The sequence below is a fragment of the Urocitellus parryii genome, chromosome X (assembly GCF_045843805.1).
Source record: "Urocitellus parryii isolate mUroPar1 chromosome X, mUroPar1.hap1, whole genome shotgun sequence".
NCBI classification, from domain to species: Eukaryota; Metazoa; Chordata; class Mammalia; order Rodentia; family Sciuridae; genus Urocitellus; species Urocitellus parryii.
This window is the reverse complement of record NC_135547.1, coordinates 109,097,502-109,098,374: the sequence shown is the minus strand read 5'-3', so window position 1 is coordinate 109,098,374 and position 873 is coordinate 109,097,502. Positions and strand designations below refer to the sequence as shown.

At 40.0% G+C, this 873-nt stretch overlaps 1 non-coding gene across 1 annotated transcript; it reads left to right on the top strand.

Moving 5' to 3' along the window:
* The first annotated feature begins 250 nt into the window (after positions 1–250).
* On the top strand, positions 251–323 carry Trnat-agu (transfer RNA threonine (anticodon AGU)). The gene has a single exon. It is a non-coding gene; the product is annotated as a tRNA-Thr (tRNA).
* Positions 324–873: the final 550 nt, after the last annotated feature.

Sequence of the window (873 nt, the reverse complement as noted above, 5' to 3'; positions counted from 1 at the left end):
TTTTATGTGTAGAAAAACACTTAAACTAAAGTTAATAAGGAATGTATACTTTATTAATTTTCTGAATATGAAGTATAATGTCTTTATACTTCATCTCTGTTTTTGATGCTGTGAGAAGACTTCAGCTGCTATGTGTCAATTGTACACCCCAATGGAGTTATCACATAAAATAGAACCACCAGAAGGTATAATGTGACAGACAGTAGTAATTGGAACTGTGGGGAAACCTTGTGCTGTTTATTCTGGGGATTCCAGGTGTAGCTTAGTAGTAGAGCACTTGCCTAGTATGCAGGAGGTCCTGGGTTTGATCCCCAGCACTGAAAAAAAAATTGTTTTCTGCCGCGTCCCCTCGCCAGCAAAGGAAACACGACACAGGATTCTTCCTTCAGCAGTTTATTCAGGCCTTTATTTTGACATGTCTACTAGCTTCTACTACTACTCCTACTGCTACTTCTACTGCTACTGCTACTTCTACTGCTACTCCTACTACTACTACTACTACTACTACTACTACTACTACTACGTGCCCCAGCCCTAATAAAGCAGATAAAGCCCCAATGCACAACTGCCACGTGGATCTTTCTCATAGGGTGATTTACAGCTACGTGCCAACTCTCCCAAAATAAGGAGTTGTTTATCACAGGCCACGGCGCTTATCAGCGCCATCTTGTAATGGCGGCCACAGTACACAGAAACGGCTCACTACAGTTTTCAAAATCAACTTCTTAACAGCAATAAGCATGGAACCTAATTTACAATGGAAATGTTTTATCTATGTTCTTGTATAATAGCCCTGTTTGTGAACAAATCTACTTCAGTAAAATATTAGATACCCTGAATGTTGTCTTGAATGAAAGCAGAGAACATCAGAGG